The following is a 25,108-nucleotide window of genomic DNA, read 5'->3' on the forward strand; positions in this document are numbered from 1 at the left end:
GAAAGAGAGAATGTATGAATATCACAATAAGAGGTGAATCCATTTCAATAAGGGGCTGGGGGATGTAACTTTATGTCATTTACTTCTAAATTTCCCAGCCTTGGGCAGTCTGTTCAAAGAATTTATCTCCCCTCCCCAAGCCTGAGCAGAATGCTATGAGATGGAGTTTCACCTTAGATTAAATTCTCTGTAAGATTTGGGGGCGGGGGAGGGGGGAGTCTGAACCAGATTGAGGAGAGAGTTGCTTCTATCTCATTATCAGTAATGTCCTTCAGAGACTGAGGAATTTAGAAAAAGGGGGAGTTCTGGATCTCCCCAAATCATTGGTTATTAAAAATCATTTCTCTCCCTACCCAGTTTTTCCTTGACCTTACCCTGCCGTATCCTGACTTTATGCCTTTGTGTGTGTCACCTCCATACCTGGAATAGCTAAAAAACCCTTCTCTTCCTTCAGGACGCAGCTTAGGTGCCCCCTCCTCCATGAAGTCTTCCTTCTTCCCCTCAATTAGTAATGAATTCTCCCTCCATCCAAAACATCTCCCCATTTGACCTTTTCTGAACAAATACATTCTAATGCATAATTATTTGTACACATGTCTTATGCCCATATTGCATTATGAATTCTTTGGAGAATTATGTTGTTTTTGTATAACCAGACATAAGTACAGTGCACTGCACACAATAGGTATCCAATATTTATTGAATTGGTCAGTAGATTGGAATATCAGCCACATGGCCCAGTGAATGGGGAATGTGGATGAAAGCTGTTGGGCTCAGGAGGGCGCTCTGTAGTATTTGCTGAAATGCTACTTTTCTTAAACAATGAATAGAAACTGAAGTGACATTAACTGCTATAAAATGAGGAAAGGTTGTCTCATTTTGGTGCTACATGGAACTCTGGGCCTGGACTCCCATCCTCTGTTGTGCCCTTAGACTGCCCTAGAGAAAACCTTTAGAAGCCACTAAAGGAGGCCCTCAGGCCCCAGGTAGAGCTGGGCAAACTGTTTGGACCAGCTTGGCCTGATCCTAGCAGGCCCTTCACCTGAATTCCATACCCCCAAGGATGGCTACTCCTCCAGAGGAACCGGGGATGAAGGATGTCAGACAAGCCATTCTTCTGTCAGCCTTTGGGGGCAAAGTGTGCTTTATTTGGAAGGAACAAAGTGCAGGTTCAGCTGATGGGGACTGTGTGACCAGGACTTATTTGGAAGCAGGGGAAACAGCCGTGGAGCAAGCCCCTCACTGACCTGTGGGGGCATCACAGCCCAGCACAATAACTGATACTCACCATGAGAGTGGCAGCAGCTCCCATTTATCTAGTGATTTAAGGTACTGTAGGGTAGGTAGTAACAATGACCCAGCATCATCAAGGCAAGATTAATTTATGCTTGACATTCTTTGTTTAAGAATAATAACAGTATAATGATGGCTAACATTTATATAGTTCTATTGGATGCTCACAGAAAGCCTGGGAAGCAGGCATTATTGTTATCCTCACTTTACAGATGAGGAAGCTAAGGCAAATGGAGGTTAAGTGACTTTCCCAGGGTCACACACACAACTGAGGCTGGATTTGAACTCAAGTCTTCTTGACTTCAGGCCCAGCACTTTATCTACAGTGCTACCTAGCTGTCCCAGTGGCATGTATTTCCCAAAAGATTTCCATTCAGGCGAGTGAAAAATTAAAACAAGTTTTGGCATTTAAAGTGGTAAGCTTTATTTATCTAGAGAATTTGTTGCTTGATCACCTTCCCCAATGAGAATGAATAGGTGAAATACTACTTCAATAAACTGAATATATTCCAGGGTCAGGGTGTACAATACAGACCATAAGTGTAGCGATTGGTTAGAGAGATGCGAAATCCCTATAGGCTGGAGGAAGAAGGACTTAGTGGACCTTGAAATGATAGAAAAAAAGAAGTCCTTTTGCTCATTCATAAGCAAAGTTAGCAAGGAACAGAGAAAGGAACATGGCATATGTGGAGGAGAGTAAAATTAATCTGGCTAGAATTAAAGCTACTTGGTATAGAAATGGGGCAAAGGGAGGAATAAAGTTGAAATATTGATAGGGAATGGCCAGATTAGGGTGGACCTTGAATGCCAGGCTATGCAGTTTGGGTTTGATCTGGAAGCTTTTGGCCTAGAGAAGGACAGGATTAAAGTTGGGCAGACTGAAGTGGGGGGCTAGATCCAGTCGACAGCATTTATTAGGGGCTTACTGTGGCTCACTATACCAAGCAACGTGTTAGCCCTGGAGATACAAATACAAGCAAAAATTCCTGTCCTCAAGGAATTTACTTTCTAATGGGGGAGGGAGGGGGCAGGACATGAAAGGGAACTGAAATGCAGAGGGGATGAGGAGGGAAAGGACTGTAAGGAGGTGGTGAAGTCTGAAAAGTCAGAAGCTGCCCTGGAAGAGGAATGAAGGAAGGTTGACCTGAGACCTTCTCCAAAATGGAGGATCTGGGAGGAACTCACCAATGGGAGCAGGGGGGCCATGGGTGAGAGACCAGTTACAATAAGATCTGGTCCTGGTTTGGGGGTGATGGGAATAGAGAAGGAACTAATCTGAAATTATGTGCAAGGAATAATCCATGGGATTTGATGTAAGAAGGGGAAACCGAGCAGTTGGAGGGGGAGGCTGAAAGAAGGGTGATAAATGGTGTCATTGACCAAATTTAACATTGAATTGAGAGGATACCCCTAAGGCCTCCTCCAGGCCAGTCCAGAGTACACTGGGCCTCATGCTATTCCAGTAGAGATGACTCACTGGAGACTGGCAGAGTGAATGAAAGACAGAGATTCCTGTTGCCATTCAGTTGAATTGCCTTCAGGACATTTGGGCAGTAGGCCAGAGAAATGCCTAGACACAGCTGCCCAGACACACACTGCGTGTTCCAGGGAAGAACATCTAGTGACACATCTGGGAAAAAGTCTATGTTTACGTTGCTATGGGAAATCCATGTTTCTATAGTATTTGGAGCCTTTGCTCATAGGTCCTGTTGATGTACAGCTGCCTCTGGGGTGTGGGGTGACAGCCAGCACACAGCCTCATAGAGGATGAGGAACATCTTGGCCAGGATACCAGGTCAGTCTGTTCATTCCAATGGAAAGGACCCTTTGGGATCATCGTTGGGTCTCACGTGCAGCTCGTGGGGCTTCTGGAAGGAATCCAACAAGCACAGACTCCCACCTGGAGCTCTGTTTAACTGTCTCTGAAGTCAGACCAGAGTCCATCCAGCTGGGAGCTGATGTCTTCACCAGTCCAGCTCTCCACCCTTCAAGATTATTGCTGCTGAACGTGCAGCTTAATTACGGTTCCAGATCTCAGCATGTGCTGTTCTCTGGAAAATGTCAAGCCACTAGGACCCGCCTGCATGCAAGCTGGACGCACGGAGGCTGGGGCCAAAAACCACACGCTGAAACCCCTTCTTTTCTCATGCTCTGGCAGGCCAGGCAGCCTGTGACCCTAATAGCAGGCGGCTCTGTGCAGAATACCCAGCCTCAAGAAGAATGCTGAGAGCCTTCTCTTCAAGAGTCACTTGACTGCTGAGGCCCAAGTCTGAAAATACAAATTCCAGCCAAGGTGAACCAGGAACTACTGACCTCCCCTGGGAGCTGGTAAACTGTCTCAGGCCCTGGGTGGTTCTAATGATCCAGGACTAAGAGAGATCTTGAAGCAGACCTAGATTCCCAGATTCTAATAAGGATAGCCAGTCAGTCAACAAGCCTTTATTAGGTGCCTACAGTGTGCCAGGCACCATGCTAAGCACTGGAGATACAAAAAGAGGCAAAAGACAGTCTGCCCTCAAGGAGCTCACATTCTAATGATAGAGACTGCACCTGTGACTTCACTGGTATAGGAAACTACCAGGTGAGAAGAGTCCTTCAGCACCTTCGGTAGTCTCTGAGCCGAGAGTACTGAGAGGCTAAGTGATTACACAGGGTTATACAGCCAGAATGCATCAGACGGGTGACCTAAAGCCAGGTCTTCCTGCCTCCTAGGCCATCTCTCGCCTCTTATGCCATGTTGCCTTGTAATACCCAAAATAAATGCAAAAGAAGTAGTGCATGGTGTAGTGGACTGATGCTGGAAGACCTGGGGTTCTAATCCTCATTCTATCACTAACTTATGTGCACATCCTTGAACCTCACTGATCCTCAGTTTCCTGACCTGTAAAATGGTTGGTCTCTAAGTGCCTCCCCTTCTCTGCCTCCATTCTAGTGAGTTAGAGAAGAATTTGATTGGTGGGTTAGAATGGGCATGAAAGCGTTCATGGAAGATGTGAGCCTTGAAAAATGAGCTGAATATGGAAGGGTGGAGAGGTGTGGGCTGATGGGCCGGCTTTCCAGGTGACAGAAATGTCTTTCTTCTGGATGATCTAAACAAGACAATGGGCTTCTCCAACTGTTTCCCTAGAAGAGACCTCAGAGTCCAAAGGTGTTAGGCAGGAAGCTTAGAGAGAGAAGGAAAAGACATCTTTTTCTTCATACATAAATATATGCTCTCAACAATTTACATTATTTATACCTTTCCCTAAACTTACCATTTCATTTTTTGCCTCTGTTTTCATACAAGGCATCTCCCAAGGCTGAAATACATTCCCATCTCTTTGCCTATTATAATCTTTATCTTTGTTCAAGGCTCGGTTCGGGTGCCACCTTCTCTGTAAAACCTTCCATGATCTTCCTTCTCCTGTCCCCTCTCTTTCCCTCCCTCCACCCTTGCACCCCATTTCTCTGACTCTGTCTTTGTTTCTTCTCTCTCTCTCTTTCTCTCTAACCCCCCCCCCACACACACACACATACACACTCTGTTGGGGCTCTTTTTTCGCAATTTCTCTCATATTATAGTTACGTTTATGTTATATCTCTCCAGTAGAAAGTAAGCTTCTTGGGGCAGCCAGGTAGCACAGCGAGTAAGAGCACCGGCTCCAGTGTCGGGATGACCTGAAGATCGAATCCCGGGCTCGGACACTTAGCACCCACCCAGAAACACCTGGATGTGTAATCTTGAGCAAGTTACTTAACCCCAATTGCTTAGGGGTGGCCAGGTGGCTCAGCAAGTAAGAGCACCAGCTCCAGTGTCGGGATGACCTGGGGATCAAATCTGGGCTCCGATACTCAGCACCACACCCAGAAATAACTGGCCGTGTAACCTTGAGCAAGTTACTTAACCCCGATTGCTTTAAAAAAAAAAAAGAAAGTAAGCTTCTTGAGAGCAGGGACTATTTTATTTTCACTTTTGTCTTTTTATCCTTATATCTTTCATCCCTTTAGTATGTTGTACACAGCAGGTGCATAATAAATGTTTGAGTTGAATTAGATAAAAAAAATAGGTGGGGCTGTGTGAAAGAAGTTTCAGAGTATCAGAGGGTGGGTATTTTCTGGGGGAAGAAGGAAAAAAGAACACAGGCGAGGGAGACAGTGATGGGGGAATGAAGAATAATGGTGCTAATTGAGGGAATCGGACTCCTGTGGAATGAAAGCATCTGCTTGTAAGCATCATTAGCCAGAGGTAGCTATTAATCTTGGCTGGGGAAAGGGCAAGAAACCTTTTTTCAGCTAATAACACACGAGCCAAGTTTGAATGGAAGGACACTCCAGTATGCATCAGTGAGCCAGCAATAAAGGAATGTTTCTGGAGTTGAAATAGTTTCTATCTTGCAGTATGTATAAGATGGATCCTCTGCCTGTAGCGGTTATTATGTGTAAATCAAAAGAGGGGTTAGGATGAGGAATGGGAAGGGGGAAGACGTTGTAATTAAAGGTAATGTGAAAGAGATATCAGTAAAAAAAAAAAAAAAGGAAAGAAAATGTTTTAGAACATAACAGCAGGGTTCTTCCCAGCCAGGAACAGCAACATCTTCATCCTTTTGCCTCTGAGGATGAACTGTGGTCACAGTGGGAAAGGAGGTTGGATTTGGGTGTGGGAGCAGAGGGATTCTATTCAGTTTATTTCATCTGGATTGAATCCCACTTCTTACATATCCTATTTTTGTGACCTAGGGCAAGTAATTTCACCTTGTTGAGCCTCAGTTTCCTCATCTGTAAAATATGGAGGTTAGATTAGATGGCCTCTGAGGGCCCCTCCAGTTCTCTCTAAATCAAAACCTCTGAATGTTGCCGCTGCATCCTCCTCCTGAGGTCTGGCCAGAACATAAGCTGTGTTCTAAGGAGTCGCTCCTATGCTGAGAAATCCAAGACTTATTTGTGAATGTATAATCTTTTATTTTTTGACTTTTGGTCTCAAAATTAGAGATATACAAGTCATAGAAGACTATTCCAATTCAGAGTGTGGTGATGTTTTAATAATGGAGACATGGACCCCTGCAGAGACCATACATAGGGACCCTCTACAGAGTTACAAAGTTTCCAGTATGAGAATTACTCAGATCCAAATGTTTCCAGTGTATTGTTACTGTCAAATTTGTGTTACTTACATATTTTTGAATGGAGACAAATCAATTCAGGTTAGGGCAGTAGTCACTTTGTACTTTTATACAATATTCCTACTTGTATACCTCCAGTGATACACATACTCACTCAGGATACTTTGAAGTTTTAAACAGTTTCCTTTTGGGACTGAAATATTCCTTTTGATGTTTGGGTTTTTCTCTGTCTTGGTGTGTGTGTCTCTCCCCCCCCCCCCTTCCTCTTCCACCTTCCTCTTTCTCTCCATTTCCCTTTCCCTCTCCTTCTCTATCTCCCTGTGTCTCCCCCCCTTCTCTCTACCTCCCTCTTCCTTTTTCCCTCTCCATGTGGCATCCATAGCTGAGTTTCACAGTGTGTGCCCTGTTTATCCTTTTGCCTTACTTAACCAAACTTTGGGAGAGCTATTTCTGAGCATTGATCTCCTGAGACATCTCAGTACTAGTTGGTATGAAGTTGTGCTGTGTGCCCTCTGCCAAAAAGCCAGGGCTGATTCTGGGGAAGAAAACACAACAAGACAAAGAGCTTTTGGAGTCTCCTCCTCTCAGCTTCCTGTTCTTCAAGGAGCTTCTAGGATAACTGAACAACTTCCTAGTCTAGAGAATTGGTACTAAAGGCTGTTTGGCCCAGTTATTGCCATAGCACATTTTAGGAGTAGACAGGCAGATTTTCTGGTGTGAGTTTGGGACTTTTTTTTCTCATGGAAAGCTAGTAAATCTAGCTTTGATCCACATTACAAGCTAGGCACACAAGATTTCTGACAGAGATACTTCAAATTAATTGAAGAAGGAGTCCAAACAGACTCCTTTTAAATGGCACTTTCCTTTTCCTGATGGTCAAATAAGTAATCTCTGAGCAGTTGGAGGTGAGTGGCACTTGGGAGCCTTTCCTGGTGCTGTTTCCAGATTTTGTATTTCATGCTAGAAACTTTGTTAATGGAAAAGTAACTTCCTCTTGGGTTCTGTGAATTTATCTAAGTGGCTCCCTAGTCTGGGCCCCATAGACAGGACTTCCTTAAAGTGAAGGAGGCACTGTTGAAAGTATAATCTTGTGATGATTATCACATTAACCAAAACTCTGAGGGTTTCTTTTTGGATTTAACGGCTTCTGTCCAGCCTGTCAGGCAACAAATATTAATTGTCTACTATGCGTAGGCACAGTACCAAACAAGTCTGGGGATACAAAGACAAAAAATAAATAGGCTACAACCCTCTAGGAGTTCGAAGTCTGTCAGAGCTATCATATACACATATATTTGTGTACAAAATTTATATCAAATCTACATGAATAAGTGTATACACGATAATGGGGGGAGAGGGGAAGCCTGGTGGCTAGGAAGATCAGGAAGGGCCTCCTGTAGGAGATAGTACTTGAACTGAGTTTTTAAGGAAGTTAGGGCATCTGAGAGCAGGAGGTGAGGAGAGAATGCATTTCAGTCATGGGGGCAACCCATGAAAAGGCATACAGATGGGAGTTAGAATGTTATATATGAGGAACAGCAAGAAAGACAGTTTGGGTGAATAACAGGGCATGAAGGGAAGTAGCAAAGTTAGAAAGGTTAATATAATACATAGTCACATAAAATCAGAAAGGTTTGGGCCAGATTGTGAAGGACTTTATATGTTGAAGGGAGGAGTTTGCATTTGATCCTAGAGATTCTAGGGAGCCCTTGGAGTTTGAGGGGGGAAGTGATGAAATGAGGCCTGTGCTTCAAGAATGTCATTTTGGCAGCTGCCTTGCAGAGGATGATTGGAGAGGGGAGAGAGTTGTCTCTGGGGCTATATCAGAGGCAGATCATTGTTTAGACATACTTTTGCAGCAGAAAGAGCACTCTGGATTAGGAGTCAGTCAGTCAAGCATTTATTAAACACTTCCTACGTTCCAGGCACTGTGCTAGACACAGGATACAAAGACAGGCAACAATAGTCCTGACTTCTAGGAGCTCACAGTCTAATGAAGGAGGGCCCATGTAAATAACTAGATACTTGCAAGACAGGCAAAATGAATTGAAGGTAATCTTAGAAGGGAAGGCACTTAGTCAGGGAGCTGGGAGAGGCCTCCTTTAGAAGGTGGATTGTGCCCTGGGTCTTGAAACTAGGGAAACTAGGAGGCAGAGATGAAAAATAAAAGTATTTCATTTATAGGGACAGGCAGTACAGAAGGCAGGGAGTCTGGAGGAGCGCCATGTGCAAGAAACAACAAGGACACCAGTGTAGCTGTCTGGGAGGGGGGAGGAAGGTAGAGCAAGACTGGAAGGAGCCAATCTGGAAAAAACTTTCAGTGCCAAATAAAGGATTATCTCTTTGACCCTGGAGGCAGTAGAAGGCCATTGGGGTTTACTGAGTGTGTTTCTGTGGAACTGGCATGAGGGGAGCATTGAGTGACACAGTCAGACCTGTGCTCTAGAAAAATTGCTCTGACAGCTGAGTGGAGAATGGATTGGAGTGGGCAAAGATGAGGTGGGGAGAACAATTGAAAGAGATTTACAGTAGTCCAGGAGAGAAGTGATGAGAGCCTGAGTTAAAGTTAGTAGAGAGAAGAGAGAAAGAAACATATGTGAGAGATGTTGTGAAGGTAGAAAGGACAAGATTTGGTAACAGATTGGATATGTGGGGTGAGTGAAAGTGGGGAGTTGAGGATGATGCCAAGATTGTAGCTCTGGATGACTGGGTGGGAGGATACTGATGCCCTCAATAGTAATAAGGAAATTTGGAAGAGAGAGGATCTAAGAGGAGAAATAGGTTTTGGACATGTTGAGTTTGAGAGGCCTACAGGACATCCACTTTGAGATGTTCAAAAGGCAATTGATGATGTGACACTGTAGCTCAGGAAAGAGATATGTGGACCTGGGCATCACCTATGTAGAAGATGATAATTAAATCCAAAAGAGGTAATGAGATCATTAAACAAGAAGGTATAAAAGGAAAAGAGAAAAGGACCTAAGCCAGAGCCTTGGGGATATCCACAGTTAATGAATATAGCATGGATAATGAACCAGCAAGAGACTGAGGAATGCTTAAGCAATTGAACCAGGACACATCAACCCAGAGAGCAGATGGTACTCCTGAGAAGGTACTGCAGGGAGGGCAGCAAAGATGAGGGTTGAAAAAAGACCATTGGATTTGGCGTTTAAGAGATTATAGGTAACTTTGGAGAGGATAGTTAAATTTTATTTTATTTTTTAAATTTTTTTGCTTTTTGGAGGGGGGGAGGGCAGGGCAATTGGGGTTAAGTGACTTGCCCAAGGTCACACAGCTAGCCAGTGTGTCAAGTGTCTGAGGTCAGATTTCAGTTCAGGTACTCCTGACTCCAGGGCTGGTGCTCTATTCACTGTGCCTCCTAGCCACCCCAAGAATAGTTTCTTTTGAAGAATGAGACCAGAAGCCAGGTTGCTGAGGGCTTAAAAGATAATGAGAGAAGAGAAAGTGAAGGCAGAAGTGAAGTGAAGTGAAGACTCTGCCTAGTTCTGTAACCTTAAGTAAATTTCTTAAATTCTGAGCTTTAGAGAGGCTCATTTGTAAAATGAGGGTAAGCCAATCCTCTCTACATCACAGGGCTATTGTGGGGATCAAGTGAAATAATATATGTCAAACCACATGTAACTTTCGAGTACTGTAACAAATCTTGGAATTATAGATTACTGATAATAATGATGATGATGGTGATGGCTAGCATTTATATAGTGTCTATTATGTGCCAGGCACTACACTGAACACTTTATATTACCTCATTTGATCCTCACAATCCAGCATGGTGAATACTGCTGTTATCCCTCTTTTATAGTTGAGAAAACTGAGGCAAACTGGTTTAAGTGACTTGCCCAAGGGCACTGTCCGAGGACAGATTTGAACTCAGGTTATCCTGACTGCAGGGCCTTTTCTCCACCCTAGGCTTTATCTGCTTACCTACCTAGCTACTACCTCCATTAGATCAGATTCCATTAGATTAAGGGTACCATGGACTTTTGAGACCATCCAGCATAGGGCTTCTTAACCTGAGCGTCTGTGGATAGATTTTAGAGGGTCTGTCAACTTGGATAAGGAAAAAAAATTACATCTGTATTTCAATATAATTGGCTCCCTTTGTAATCCTATGTATTTTGTTTTATACATTTAAAACCTGAGCCCCTAGGCTTCACTACACTGCCAAAGAAGAACCCTGATCTAGCACAACCACTCTGTTGTGCAGATGAGGAAATGAGTCTGTTATTATTTAGAGTCTCCAAGAACCTCACACCCCCCCTCCCTTCCTTCACTGCCTCCCTCCAAAAGCAGTCGCTGCCAATGTTTAGGGCTGAGTAGCCCTGTGCTATGCTGTATGGTCTCCCCACATGATTCAGCTGCATTCAGCCATAAGAGTTGGGAATCGCTGTGATCTCAACACTTTGGACTGTGCCCTGTTGATCTGGACAAGAAGCAGTGCAGTATGGCGGAGTGCTTTTAGAATCAGAAGCTTCCAGGCCCAAACTCTGTCCTTACTGTTTCGGGGTTCCTGGGCAAGTTGCTGCTTCTCTCTGGGTCTCAGATTTCTCATCTGTAAAATGAGAGATTGAACTAAGAGAGATCTCAGGTGTCAAATAGAAACATTCCTACAGGCACATAGTGACTTCAGAAATCACAAATGAACATTAGCTGTGGTGTATTGTATTTTTTTTTTGTTAAACATTTTCCAATTACTTTTTAATCCAGTTCTTGAGATTGACCCCACTGAACTAGATGCCCTCTTCTAGGGTCTCTATGCTCCTCTGATCAAGGCTTGAGGCTGGGTTAAGAGGGAATGTCAGGATAACTGGAAGAGGAGAGAAGATTGTAAAATCAAATCCTATTTGTGCTCAGCTTCTTAAAAGCTTGAAATATCTTAGTATTGAGATTCAAAATACAAAAAAAAGTGCCAATCTGCTTAGTTGGGAAAGCTTCTTCTCATTTCACAACTTAGTTGAATCTAGCTGGTACCTTTCCATTGAGGATTCTTTCTGTGTGACTGAACATGTGAATAGAAACCTTTTCCCACCTTTCCCCCATCTTTTCACCTCCCCTAGAAAGCTTAGGGCCTTTAAGATGAATCTGTTCCTGCTAATGAAGATAGTAGGGGACAGTTTGCCTTCTTAAAATCATTCAGTTTGGGACAAACTCAACCCAGCTGCAGCAGGAGTTGTGATTGGCCGAGGCCTGGGGTTTTCCAGGGTGATTTGCATATTGTCCAGTTCTCTGCATGCCTTTCTGTTTACATCACTTCAGAGAGACACATAGAGGCACCCACGCAGATTGAGCAAGAGACATTTTGAAAGAGGATGAGTGTGCAGGACCAGCAAGAATTTCCTAGGAGGTAAAGTGTTTGTCTGTTCTTCTAGACTTGGGGTAACAGTTGGGTATATATTCGGCAGAGCTGCTGATGCTGCCACCACCCCCACCATCACTATGGGTTGGATTTGTTGCTGATGAAATTGGCATTTTGCACTTTTCCTGTAGCAAACTGTGGTTCCTAGTAGCATATGGATATTAAAATTCAGGTTGGCATATAATCAGCAAACTCATACTGACCCAGCAACTTAACTGTTTTCATTCTGTGACTGAAGTGGTAGCCCAGGCTAGGGGGGATTTTGAAATGAAATTAATTTCCAGTCTCTAACTCTGTATCTCTCAGGGAACACTTCATTTCATGTTTCTGTAATGTTGACTGCTGGTTTGTCAAGTCCTGTTGGCTGATTTGCTGCTAATTTGTTTTTCCAGCAAAATCTTGCCTTAGACATTTCTATATTTCCTTGGTTTCTTTGCTCTGGACTTTGGACCCCTGGCTGAGCAGCCATCAAGACTGTACCTTAGCCCAAACCTGCTCAGATATTCTGGTGTTTGGCTTAACCTTCCAGGATAGAAAATAGTAGTTGGCAAGTTGTCGCGTCCTGTTTGAAATCCTTGTCAAAAGCATGCTTTTGAGAGCCTTTGGGTTTTGGCTTTTCTTTTGTGTGAAGGAAGTGAATACCTGTTTCATTGCTAGGGGCAGGGGAAAAGACTGCCTTCAGACTGGCAGTTTTCCTGTGAGAAGAGCTTCTCAATCTGCCCTAGAAGCAAAGCTGTAGTTTTCTTGTTAGTGCCAGCTGAGGTGTCCTAGTTAGAGCCGTGCGGTCCAGGGTTTCCAGGGTTTCGAGGCACAGCAAGCAGAGAACATAAGGGAGACCCTGAGGGCTGTCCTAATTTTGTTTTGTGTGTGAACCAGACAGCACGCAGGTGAGGAATTGAAGTCACATGTTTTCCTGAACGGAGACTACTAGTGATTGTCCTCAGGTTGTAGAAGCTGGCTGGCCTTTTGACCCTTGGGATCTTACCTTTTGTAGCACCTTTTCTTTCCCCTAATAGATTTTTGGAGACTCCACAGGCTGCCAGGCATACTACTTAATGCTTTATCCACCATGCCGACAATCCAGTAGAATTTTTACTGTGCTACCAAGAGCCTGCATTCTCCTCTGATCTAGTGTGGCTTAGGCTTGGGTTCAGCCTAAAGAAGAGAATCAGAATTCCTAGCACTGGAAGGGACCTTAACATTCATCCAGTCTAGCCTTCCCATTTTGTAGACGAAGAAACTAAGATCCAGAGAGTTGACCTGAATCCCAGTTATGTAGAGAGCTGGGACCTGGGATGAAGTAACACTTTGGGTTGGAATGGGTCATACAACCATGTAGCCACTCTATTTGGGAGTGAAAGTTCTCATCTTTCCTACTAACCCTAGGAATGAACAGTACTGGGAGTGGGAGTGGGTGTGGGGAGGTGTGCATCATTGCCTTGGAGCCCTGCATCAGGTTTTTTCTCATTCCAGAATATTTGAAAAGGCTGCAGGCAAGCCCCATGTGCATTACCTTCATTCTGGGTGGCTCTTCTTACTGCTGAGCACTCATCCTCCTGTAAGCCCCTCTGTCCCTATGGCACTGTCCTGTTCCAGCTATCTGTGAGGCGCTGTAACACTTAATGCTCATCCCATCGGAACATCACTTACTTCCCTGCCCCCTTTAAGACTGTGGATGATTGGTGTTTATAGAGCTATCTGGGGATGTTTCAACCAGTCGATCAGTCACTGTTTGCTAGATGTATAGGGTATTAATCTGTCTGTTTACTCGTGTAATCTCTGCTACAGTGGAAAGAACATTGGCTTTGGAGTAGAGGATACTGGGTTCGAATTCTTTCTCTGACACTCTCTGACCTTGGCAAATCATTTAACTGCCCTGGGTCTTCATCTGTAAATTGAGGGGACTGGATTACATGGCCTCTGAGTTCCCTTCCAGCTCTAGACCTATGATCTGTGACCATGTAGAAAAGCAAACACTTGGACCCTGCCTTCACAGAGCTGCCAAATTAATTAGGGAAGTAAGACATGGAAAGGTGAATTGATGCTATCAGGTGAGATATAGTAAGTGCCAAATAAATGGAAGAGACCCCAAGCCAGCTGTTCAGAAGGGGGAGAGATCACTGTGAACCTAGGCTTCCTGGTAGAGGTGGTACTTGAGTGAAAAACAGTATTGATTAGGGAGGGAAGGGAGGGCAAGCCTTCCAAGGTGAAAGCACAGGTGTAGAGACAGGAATACATTTAGGTGTGCTTAGGGGATAGTCAGGAGATCAACCTGGATGGAATGAGGTTTTACGTAGGAAGATGTAGCTATGTTCAGCTATGTACCATCCATGTGGTCCCAGTCAACTCTAGATTAGAATTCAGAGATGTGGGTCTGAGTCCCAGCTTTATTGTATACTTTATTTGGACCAGTCGTTTTCAGAGGCTCTTTTTCTTCACCTATAATATGAAAATGATAGCATCAGAGAAGACAATGAGAAAGTACCTTATAAGCTGTAAAGTCTATACAAAAGGGTCAGGGTGGGAGGGGGTGTTCTTACATAGATCTTTATCAGGGAGATGATAGGCCCCTAACAGTGTGATCTTCACCTTCATACCTTCAAATCAAGGCCTGGATTGTAAGGAACTTTGACTAATTAGCTCATGATCCTAGAAAACATCAACTGGTTCATTTTGGGATTTAATGTGGACAGTTTTCAGCCTCTGTTATAAGCCCTCTTTCCCACACTGACTCAGCTGCATTTATGGAACATTTGCAGTCCTGCCCTCCAGAACACTTATCACAAATACATGAAAAGGAGATGTGTACACATGCACGCACACACACACACACACACACACACACACACACACACACACTTTAACAAAATAAGTTGGCTGTGTTAAACTTCAGCCCGTACGTAGTACAGTAACATCTTCCTTAAGACACAAAATTGTGTTGTGTATTAGAGCCCTCTATGTTAGTATATAGCATGAAGAACCATGAAATGTCACAACTGGGAATTAAGTTAGGGGTCATGTAATCTGACCCCCTCTTTTTACTGATGGGAAAACTAAAGCCCAGATGGATCCAGGGCCTTGCCAAAGATCACACAATGAGTTCATGAAAAGAGCACTGGACATAATAGGAGCAGAAGCCCTGAATCTGACTCCCAGCACTCCTATGTCAATAAACGTTTCTCAGTTAACTAGATGCAAGGCACTTGGGAAACAAAGACAAACATTAAACAGTCTTTGTCTTCCACATATTTATTTTCCATATTGATGTGACCAATCAGCTTAGGTTTTGCAGTGCCCAAGAAGAGCCAGATGGCTGTGGTTGCTTAGCTTGGGCCCTGGGACAAGGGCTCTATACCCGGAAAGGGTCACATCTGAGAAGGAAGCAGTGTTTGAAGGCAGATATGTGGTAGGGGTGAGGGGGTCAGACAGAATCTGCTACAAAAGCTATTTAACCCAAGACATTCTTATGCATGATAGTTTATGTCTGAAGGGAACAATACTTTTCAATCCCATTGGTTTATGGAATTGTCAAGCTTTTTCCTTTCCAATCCCAGGCAGGAATTACTACTGGTCTCTTTGCCAAGCTAATGGCCTCCTCTACCCCACCCCACCCCCACTGCCATCACCGACTAGCTTGAGAAAAATTCCAGCACCTAGGGCTCTCCCACTTTTAGACTTAGTGCTGTGGTTCTAGTATAACACCATCTCCACCCATTCCTCCATCCCCCAGCCCCATTAGCTTCTCCTCTTCTTTGGCCTCTATCACTGAAGGGACCAAGACAGGCTGAACTACTAATAATCATCAGATTTGTTGGCATCAAAAAGCTTCCCTGGGTCTGGTAGCCTGGAGTTTCTGCTGGTCAGACAAGATATGAAGATGGGTGAGAGAAGTCTGAGGAGAGTGGACACAGACTCAGTAGTGTTGTTCAGTGCATGGGAGCACTGGGTGCCTTGGTGAGCCTGTCAGTACTAATGAGGATGACAGAATTTGTGTAATGCTTTAAGGTTTTACATATATTGTCTCATTTTGTCTTTACAACTCTGTGAAGCAGGCACCATCATTGCCTCCATCTTACAGATGAGGAAGGTGGAGTTGAAAGCAGTTAAATGATTTGGCAGGGGTCACATAACTATACATAATTAAGTCTCTGAGATGGTATTTGAACTCACTCCAGTCCTCTGAATCTCAAGTCCTGTCTCCACTATGCCTAGTTCCTAGGAGCTCCTTGAGCCTCCCAGCTTGGCCACATGCCTAGGAGCTCTTCTCAGGAGGTCCTACATACAGGCTTGCTGTACCCTCCCTCCTGCTTCCCTTTTTTCTTTTCTGGCAGAAACAAGGAAGTCACATTTAAAGTCAGCTGAGAAGTTGTGGGCCTGGACCATGAACCTATAGACTCTAACGTTTGTTTTCAAGCATAATTCTTACTCTTAGGAAGAGGTATGACCATGACAATACTAAATTGGAGAACATAGCCACTTAGCCCTCTTGTGCTGTTGTAGGCCATCCAAAAGGAAATCTGGCATAGTGTCATGGAAAGATCATTGTATTTGAAATCAAGACCTAGATTCAGGTCCCAGTTCTGCTCCTTACTACTCATGTGACTTTACTTCTCTAGGTTTCAGTTTCTTCAAATGTGCATTGAGAAAACCACTCTGAAATCCTTTGGTACTAGACTTGGGGGAGCTGTCTGGGCATAGCAGCGAGGTACAGTTTTCTTTCCCAAGACATGGCAAGGTGGGTTGCTTTTTGTAACAGAATTTCAGGGGTTCAGGTTCTACTACAACCTATAAACATATCTTTAGTGGTAGAGCCATGGGGAGCCATGCCCTCATGACTCGTGGAATTCCCTGATGCTGCCCACGAGACAAGCAAGATTGGTCAGAAACCCAACAGGATTGGCCTACACCTGACCCACCCAGGCTTTCTGTGTCTCAGTAGATCAGCCACTAGGGTTCACCAGCTGTTTGGTCATGGATCAGGGACAGGAGGGAAACTTTTTAATAGAGCATTTTTTATAAATGCATCTGTGCTTTGACACAAAGACTTCTACTCCTCTCAATCCTCCTGCTTCTTTTTTTGCCACCAGCAAATCCAAGTCCTCACTTACTGAAGCTCCTTCAACCCCAGATCATCTGATAGGAAGAAACCACCCAATTCATAGTTTTCTGCCTTAATCTCCATGGTGAGGTCAAACTCAGATAGAAACTGATCCCTGCAGGTCACATATTGACTTAAAAACCCAGAAATTGATGCTATGTATGTTGTATTTTTATTTATTTTATTAAACATTTCCCAGTTGCATTTTAATCTTGTTGAAGCTGTATTTTGACCTTAAGCACTGAGAGGTTTAGTGACTTACTTGGAATCACACAGCATGTATGTGTCAGAGATGGGTCTGGAACTCAGAACTCCCTGGCTTCAAGGCTAGCCCTACCATACTACCTTTGTATTCCTCAGTGACAGCACAAATAAATGCACTTAGCTATTTAAATAAGCTTTATCATAAGATACCACATCGGGGTGTCTATACTGTGGGAGAAGGCACAGTAACAGATCAGAAGAGCAGTAGTGTTACAATTTACAAAACTTATGGTTAATTCTGACCCTTAGCACCGATGACAAAACATATGGTCTATTCTCCTTAGTTCCTTCTTGCCTCTTTTTCTTGACCTGGGCCTTGATAGTAACTCATTTCTAGTTCTGCCCCTACGGATTTGGCTGGGCAACGGAAGCCCTCTGGAATGTGGTTGTTCAACCCTCACTATGCTGTGGGAACCTAGTGTTGTGGTTTAAACCCAGGAAGGCCAAAAACTGTTGCGGTGAGGGCTCTGCCCACCCCAAAACTGTTGGGGTTTCATGATGTGTTGTGGTGGAACCCTCTGGAAGAATTCAGTCAGACTACCTCTAATCCAAGTATAGGCATTTATTGAGATTGACACCTCTCTTGAAGTGGGCTAAATTCCAAGAGGAACCTGCAACTTCAGAGAAAGCAAGATGGATTTACATAGGGTAAAGATGCTAATTACATAATCAACATTTACATAGAATAGTGGAATATGATTAATATTAAAAAGGCAGGAGGAGTTTGTTAAGGGATTAGGCAATGGAGGAGGGGTCCCCTCTAGGTTTCAGTGGTTAAACATTCTGCTTGTGCTGCCCTCCAATTGGCTTGCTTTTGTGGTCCTGTCTGGTCAAGATAGATAGTTAGGTATTGTGGTCCTGTCTTGGGCTAGATGGATGATGTGATCGTGATTGAGTACAGAAACACACTTATTTCTGTGGGAATGGGTCTGGGGGCAGTGACCAGGTAGAGGCAGTAGCTGGGTTCCCATCACATGGACACACCTGCTGTTTCTGTGGGAACTAAGAGTTCAGGGACTCACCTGTTGTTCAGTGAGCCGTGAGGCATATTTGAAGAAGTTAGGACATTGGCAGGTGGGGTAGGTAGGTACAGTGGGGCTGGGCCCATAATAAAGTTAGAATATTGGTCCTGGGGGCAGCTAGGACCTAGAAGAGCTCTTCTTCTATAATTTTCTCTCACTATTAGCTCTTAGAATTTGTAACCCATTGCTTACCTGCAAAACTGGGGTGGGGGTGGGGGTTTGAACCAGACAACAAGGTCCCTTAATTAAAGCCCTGTGATCTGCGAATATTTTGAAAGAGCAGAACCAAACAAAGATCCAATTTTGTAGAATCTGTTTCAAAGTATTTGGCATAGTGAATAGAGGGCTGGACCTGAAGTCAGGAAGACTCATCTTCCTGAGTTCAAATCTGGTCTCAGTTGCTTAACTAGCTGTGTGACCCTGAGCAAATCATTTAACCCTGTGTGTTTTAGTTTCCTCCTCTGTAAAATGAGCTGGAGAAGGACATGGAAAACCACTCCAGTATCTTTGCAAAGAAAACCCCAAATGGGGTTACAAAGAGTCAGACACAAAACAAGTGAACAACAATTAACACCAGTAAGAACAGAATTGAGGCAAAGGGAGAAGGCAGTTAACCCCTTAACCGTGTCCTGGGGAGGCATATTCTGTTTTCAGAAATCCCAGGAAAAAAAAATCCCCCTTGGGGTCTAGTGCTACCTCTCTCTTCCCTAGAGGCATCTCCATGCTCTGACCCTATCAGAAACTACTCTTCCACTTGCCTCAACTCAGTTCTTGCTGAAGAAGATTCTCCAAGCTGGATCTTCTGGCTGGTTCTTCCCTTTCACAAACTCCAGAGACCTTATCATCTGGTTCCAAACCTTCATTTTCCAGAGAAGTGGAATCTCTTACCCAAACTAGCAAGTAGTGAGTCCAGGACCTGAATCCAGGCATTCTGACACCAAGTCCAAAACTTGCTCCTGTACCTCTTCCATCTGTGCTCTGTGGTTTTAGCCCTTTGGACCAGGCCCGTGTCAGTATCCTCTAATCCTCATCATCCATGCCTTTACTATGTGTCTGCTCATTCCAGATTAGCTTCTTTTCTGGCTCTCAACCTATGATCCTAAATAAATTCCTAATTCCCCAATATTGGCCAAACTAAGTTCATGGATGTACCTACAATCCAGTAGAGATTCTTCCCTTTTCCAGCTACTTTATGCCACTTCAGAGGCATAAGACTCCCATGTGGGCCACTGGATCCTGAAGGCAACATGGTATTGTAATACAGAATTACATGACATTATCCAGAATCATCAGCATATTTTCTTTCTCCCTCGCGTTCCCCAGCAACTTGACCAAAGTCATGTCACCACAGAGTATAATCAGTGCCAAAAAATTCATATCTTTATAGTATAGAGATTTATGTTATAATAAATCAAATGAAATATTTAAAAGTGAACGTTTGAGTGGATATTAACACAGAGGGCACAGTTTTCAAATGTGGAAGGTGTAAGATTAAGTTTTCAAACCATGATCAGGACACACAGAGGCCTTCTGACCCATGTTTAGGGTTTCAGCCACTGTACACGGAAATAAGGCAAGAAGACCCTATCATGTTCAGGAGCACTGAGTTGTGGCCTAGGTTGTTTCTAGTTGTTTATTTAAAGCTTTTGTTAGCCCTTAGTCTGGCTTTTTTTTAAAACTAGACTAATTTTTCTCAGGGCCCTGTGGCCTGATGACTGGGACTGATTACATAGTAATGAGGGTTCACATTTATAAAGGTTTGCAAAGTACTTAAGATTCATTGTCCTATTTGATCCTTAGAGCAGCCCTATGAAATAAATACTGCAGGTATGTTTAACTCTAGTTTACAGATGAAAAAACTGAGGCTCAGAGAGAAAAAGTAGCTTGCCCAAAGTCAGTAATGTAATACCAAGCAAAGGCAACTTCCCAGGTTCGAAATACCAGCATAGGTGCTCTCTATTTTATTCAGTAACAATCTCAGAACAGAGAAGATCAAAACATGACATCATTCAAAATACAGCATTTACTAAGTATGATTAAATAATCTCCAAGTACTACCCAATCCCAGGACCTTCCAATCATTCAATCAATTACAAAGTTCCTGGTCTAAATACTTCTCCACCCCTAGGCTATACCTTAATTAAGTCCACCACAAAGCCCCTCTTCTCAAATGGAGATTAGTTTCCAAACATAAGTAAAATACATTCATTTGCTCAACCATAGAACACAAAAAAGTCAAAAGTTCCCCACCCCTGGATCACAATTGAATCTACCCCAGAGTTACATCAAGTTTAAACACAGCACTTAATACCCAAATGGAGGTCTTTTCTTCATCTTGACACGAGGCAAGTTCTCAGCAATCTTAGTTCCTGGAGAGACAAGGCTTAGCAAGGCCATAAGATACATTGCCAGTCCCTTCATGAATTTATCCTCTGTCTGTAGAACAGCCCTAGAACCCCTGAACACATTAGCAAAGCCCTCTCCCAGGATTTCTGTAAACATACAACAAGAAAATCCTTCTTCAGGGCTTCTGAACCAACAGAAAGGCTCCCAGACCCCTGCAACAACAGCACTGTCCTTCACCAGTGGACAGTATTCATTCTGTCTGCCGGACAGTCTCCAGACCCCTGCAACAACAGTACTGTCCCTCACCAGTGGACAGTATTCACTCTCAGTACTGTCCCTCACCAGTGGACAGTATTCACTCTGTCTGCAGGACAGTCTCAGGCCTTCTTAACCAAATGCCAGGTTCCAGGACTTCTTCAACAGGACAGTCTTTCACCAGTGGACAAATCTGGCAAAATAACATCAAAACAGACAGACAAAGTACCAGCAAAACAGCCATGTCTCCTCAGTCCTTGGCAGCTCAGGGGGCAGGTCTCAAAAGTCCAGGGCAATTCAAAGCGGCCACCAGCAATCTCTTAGTCTCTCTCTCTCCACGAGGTGCTGCTTCCAAAAAGAACTTCCGCCTCTCTCTTGTCTCTCCAAATCTACATCACCAGCTCCTCCCACTTCAGGACTTTCTTTTCACATCAACAAGCCCATCCCACAGGTGGGATTAACAAACTCTGGGTTTTAATACAATCAATTTGAAAACCAAGCCAATACAGGGGAATCTTTAATTGCCATTACTATTACAAAGTCACAGAAGCTATGAAGTATCAGAAGCAGGATTCAGACCCAGGCTTCTGCCATCTCCATGTCCACTGCTCTTCCTATTAAACCAAACATGGCTGACACATATAGAGCTAAGAGGTAGCAGGGCCCTTTGGAGAGGAAGTCAGAGTTCTCTAGCAGAGTCAGAAGAATGAAGGGGCAGCATCCTGCAGTATGGGGTGCATGAGGTACTGGCCTTACCTAGATTTGTTGGCCAGGGTGGGACCAAACCTGGGGATTTGACCTTGAGCCAGAAATCCCAGTTAATGAAATAAATGTCCGATTTAATTCAACACACCATTATTAATCACCTACTATAGGTACAATCCTTATGCTGGGTCTTGGGAGATTTAAGGTGAATGAATGAAAAAGTATTAAACATTTACTATATACCAGGCAAGTATTGAGGCTACAAATTGTTTGTTTGTTTTTTGCTTTTTGGAGGGCAATTGGAGTTAAGCGACTTGCCCAAGGTCACACAGCTAGTAAGTGTTAAGTGTCTGAGGCTGAATTTGAACTCAGGTCCTCCTGAATCTAGAGCCAGTGCTCTATTCACATCGCCACCCAGCCACCTCTAGGATACAAATAGTTTTTAAAAGAATTAGAACCTTATTGGGGGAAGGGGTAATCAGAATGATACCACCTGGAGGGGGAGGGGAGAGATGGGGGGAAAATTTGGAACTCAGAATCTTGTGGAAATGAATGTTGAAAACTAAAAATAAGGGGCGGCCAGGTGGCTCAGCGAGTAAGAGCACTGGCCCCAGTGTTGGGATGACCTGGGGATCAAATCCAGGCTCTGATACTTAGCACCACACCCAGAAATAACTGGCTGTGTAACCTTGAGCAAGTTACTTAACCCTGATTGCTTTAAAAAAAAAAAAAAGAAAACTAAAAATAAATTAATTTTAAAAATTAAAAAAGATTTAGGGCCTGCCCTCAAGGAACTTACATTCTAATGAAGAAGATGTAAGAAAATAGTGACTAGGAGAGGTTTGTTCTGGAAAGGTGGCAGACAGACAGTTATATGACCTAGGTGCAGGACTGAGTGAGATGCAAAGCCAAAGCATGGTCTGATGCCGAAGCCAGCTCTTGAGAGTGGGACACGTGAGCTGTTTGTACACAGTCACCAATCAGCCAAGTTGGGCATTAGGACAGAAATTAATCAGACATGGTTCCTGCCCTCCCAGAGCTTATACTAGCATCAGAAAATATTTCTTATGTATTAGAACGCTGCAAAAATGGAATGGCCTGCAAAGGGGAGTGGGTTCCCTTTCTCTGGAGGTCTTCAGACAAAGGCCAGATGATGTTGATTATATTGTAGAGAAGATTCTTGGTCAAGCATGATACTAGATGGCCTCAAAAGTCCCTTCCAGCTGTCAGATTCAGTGATAATACACATAGATTTAAGTGACTGTATATTAGAATGACGTACAGAAGAATTCAAATATACATGAAAGATTGGTTCTAGTAAAAAGACTGGTGGATTGCAAAGAACTCTGGAACTTGAACTCAGAAGACCTGAGTTCCACTTCAAGCCCAACCACTTATAATTGGCTGTGTGACTTTGGGCAAATCATTTCATGTCTCTGAGTCTGTTTCCTCATGTGTCAAATGGAGAGATTAATGCTAGCATTTTACCTTGAAGGATTGTGAAGAAAATGCTCTGTAAACTATGAAGTACTTACATAGAAATGTGGCATTATTACAAATTATTATTATTAAAGGAGGGAAATCCCATCAAATGTTGATTATACCCTATTTGCATTATCTTTCACTGTGAATTTATAGTTGTTATTTTAGAATTATTAACAATACTCTTAACATGTTGTTTTTTTAAGGACCTGGTCCGCATTGGGCAATATTTTTCTCTTCTCTATGCTGCCTTTGCTCTTGGATAGGGCCCAAGCAGCAGAGCAACATTCATCCTTGGCTTTGGAGCCTAGGCCTCACACATGGCCCCAAGAGAGGGAAAACAGTGCCTTGCCCAAACAGCTCAGCCATGTCTTAGTGTGGCCTCTGAGCCAGGCCTAGGGAGCACAGCCGCCTTTCCATCATCAGGGCTTTCTAAGCAAAATGCCTGTGGAATCTTAGCCTCTTATCTGTGTGGTCCCACATCTTATTTTTTTCCCAGCCCAAAAAACCTAGTCACATAGTTGCTTTATCCAGCAATCTAGGCAACAGAGCCTTTGGGTAAGTTAGGCAGGGAGAATGTGAAGTCTGCTGCCTCAGTGGTCTCTAGGACCAGTACTTGCCCTGAATGTGACTTGTCTTTGCACTGGGAGGGTCCCCCCTCCAATTCCTGAATCACTTCTAGTACATAGCTCATGTCTATTCCTTCTCCTCCTGCTGGTTTCTAGTTGTAGTAACCTTGACATATGAGGATCAATGGAGGGGGTGAGGTTGGAACTAAAGTAACTGTGCTTCCTCTCCCTGTTCAGACTTCAATCACTGCTCAGAGCAAAGAGATGGACAAACAGGCTAGGAGATTTGAGGTATGGTGAGGGAGTGGGACAGTAAAGGTAGAGGAAAGAAGATTGGGCAGCATAGTTGCATCTGTTTCCACCTGCCTGTATCTGTGACTTCTCATTTCCTTTTGGTTCTCTGTTCCAAGGTAGGCTGGACTCCCTGCCCTCCCGGGCTTTCTCCTCCTTTGTCTTGTTTCTGAGAACACCCAGCACCAGGAATGAGATCCCACTGTAGGGATGTGACTAGATTGTCTCTTTGCTGCCCCTTTATATTCCTCCTCTGGGCCAGCTTTTCCCATTCGGTGGACCAGGCCTCTGGGGCAGACATGAGCCCAGTCTGCCCTTTGGTAAAGAGGAAATATGTTCCTGAAGCAAAGTCTAAAGCTAAACAGACAGAGGGAGTAGTGATCGCTGGGCCTCCTCCTGACTAGTTTCCCTTTCACATGTCCTCAACCTCCTTGCACAAATCCTGTCTCCTGCAAACCCAAGGCTCTTTGACTAGTATGTGTTTCTGTTTTCAGTGCAGTATTAATAATCACAATATTCTCATGCTTTTCCAAGCATGATGGCTAGGATGCAGTGTCTTAGAAATCAGGAACCCTGGGTTCTAGTCTTGTCTCTTTCTTTAACTGGGTTAAATTACTGATCTGGGCACCTTATCGGGACAGTGGGGCTAATAATCCCTGGCCTACATACCTCACAGGGCTGTTAGGAGGACCAAAGAGAAAATGAAATGGGAAAGCATTCATGACCCAGAAAGTCCTGTCTGCATATAAGGGTCAGTTAACTGGTGTGGCCCAGGCACTGCGCATTGGGATACAAGGAAAGGCCAGACAGAAGAGGCTCTGCCTTCCAGAACCTCACATTCTGATGGGGAAGGCACCGTGTGAATAACTAGGGCCATACAAGCTGTAGGTACTTAGGTCCCTGGCGGAGGTAACATAGCTAGTTGGGTGACCTCTCTGAACCTCAACACGACTAGTCAGTGGTTGAGATGGGGCTGATGCCAAATTTAGTGGTATTTTTTATGCTACACTGCGTCATGGCACATCAGGGACTCCATCCTTCTTCCTGTGGGATTCTATAGCATCTGCCTGCCTTCAAGCCTGATCCTAGAGGGTAAGGCCACTGGCCTTTTAAAGTCAGTGACAAGAGGCAGGTCTTGGGCTTAGCTTGGAGATAAGTACCATCTGCAGAATGTGGAATTGCTATTGTGGGCAACAAGAGGGAAGTCTCCCTGCCTATCCTGAGCATATGATGACTCTTCTCCCCTCCTCCTCCACACCTCCTCCTTCCCCCACTCCCCATCACTTCCTCTGCACTGCTGAGAGGCT

At 44.0% G+C, this 25,108-nt stretch overlaps 1 protein-coding gene across 4 annotated transcripts in view; it reads left to right on the forward strand.

Moving 5' to 3' along the window:
• Window positions 1-25,108, forward strand: part of TRAF7 (TNF receptor associated factor 7) — a 59,857-nt gene that overhangs the window by 4,942 nt on the left and 29,807 nt on the right. Inside the window, exon 1 of one of the 4 annotated variants that reach the window (XM_069062979.1) lies at window positions 11,633-11,757. The exons of the other annotated variants lie outside the window; for them this stretch is intronic. The gene's annotated coding sequence lies outside the window, so the exon portion shown is untranslated. Of the gene's footprint in view, window positions 1-11,632; window positions 11,758-25,108 lie in introns of those variants that run through there. 4 annotated transcript variants of the gene reach the window in all.

Source organism: Petaurus breviceps, unplaced genomic scaffold, assembly GCF_028583685.1.
Source record: "Petaurus breviceps papuanus isolate PSGF00001 unplaced genomic scaffold, PetGlider_PUasm1.0 138, whole genome shotgun sequence".
NCBI lineage: Eukaryota > Metazoa > Chordata > Mammalia > Diprotodontia > Petauridae > Petaurus > Petaurus breviceps.